Source organism: Echinops telfairi, unplaced genomic scaffold (genome assembly GCF_000313985.2).
Source record: "Echinops telfairi isolate 266 unplaced genomic scaffold, ASM31398v2 ScPeMD7_7473;HRSCAF=8511, whole genome shotgun sequence".
Classification (NCBI taxonomy): domain Eukaryota; kingdom Metazoa; phylum Chordata; class Mammalia; order Afrosoricida; family Tenrecidae; genus Echinops; species Echinops telfairi.
In genome coordinates, this window is record NW_022111377.1 from 7,977,003 (window position 1) to 7,978,430 (window position 1,428).

Here is a 1,428-nt window from a genome sequence, read left to right on the forward strand (position 1 = left end):
ACACATATATGTGTGTGTCAATGGATTTGTTTCTCTAGTCTACCCAGACTAACACACAGGTGAACTCTTTTTTGTTGAAGCATAGCCTTTGAAGGTCTTTCTGTAGCGGTCACATCCGAACAGGGATCTGTAGGGTCAGGAGAGGTCTGTTCAAGTGCTATGACTTTCTGGAGGGGCAGCCTTACAAGCAGAAGAGACTCATGTTGGAATGTCCAAGGGCCGGGAGGCTGGAGCAGAGGCAGCAAGTAGAAGATCAGAGAGGAAAAAAAAACGTATCACACACCATAGGGCCACGTTCAAAGGGGCCCTGGAGGTATAGTGGTTAATCACTGGGCTGTTAACTGCAAGCTCAGCAGTTGGAAACTACAGAAACTAGGCCCCTAAAGTTACAGTCTCAGAAACCTACTGAGGCAGATCTACCCTGTCTTAGGAGGTCACTAGGAGTCAATCGATGAGAACCGACTCAATGGCAGTTAGCAGTTAGTTCACAGGGCCGTACTAAACCCTGACCATGCCTTTAGATTCTGTCCCAAGTAGAAGCCATTGGACGACTTTGAGAAGATTGACAAGCTCTGACATATATTTTTAAAGATCATTCTGGTTATTATTTGATAACAGCTATTAGGAGGGAAGCAGTGGAAATGAGAACCTTGTGCTAGTCTGAGTAGACTAGAGAAACAAATCCAGTTGACACTCCTGCGTGTATAGGAGAGAGTTTAGATCACAGAGCAATTGAATATTGAGAAAACATCCCAGCCCAGTCCATATTAAATGCGATATTAGTCCATATGTCTGGTACCAATCTATAAAGTCCTCTTCTGACTCATGAAACACCTGCAATGGTGTCAAAGGCTGAGTTCCCCAGTGCAGGCAGCAGACCACGGTGTACAGACCCTAAGTCCCCATCCCAGGCCTCCTCCACCCGCCAGAGAAGAACAGAGGTGTACTTCATGAAGGTACGTCAACCAGGTATTTTATTGGTCTGGCAATTGCAAAATATACAAATTTCTGAAAGGCATTCCCTGTGTGAAAGCTAGCATAGCTTCATCCCAGGTAATTCATCCAGACAAAATACACATAACAACTGAAAAGTCATTAAGTCACACACGAAAGGCCCCTGAAGCCAATGGACAACGAATCCCCCAGTCTATGGACAGCTTTCTATTTCCAAGCCCCCCCCCCGCCCCCTTGTACATATTAAATAAATAAATAGCACATCTGCTATCAAAATAATAGAAAAATAAGTTTCAAGTATCACAGATGAAAAATCATCATTGGTGTGGTTCAAACCGTTTCTCGCTGCCTCAGGGCTCTGCCCATGGTTACACTCCAAGGCCGTGACAAAGAGGGGCCAGGAACCCCACCCCAAAGCAAATATGCAGCTAGAAAGATTGGTCCCAGGTGGTTGTTTTGCCGGAGTGGGTAAGG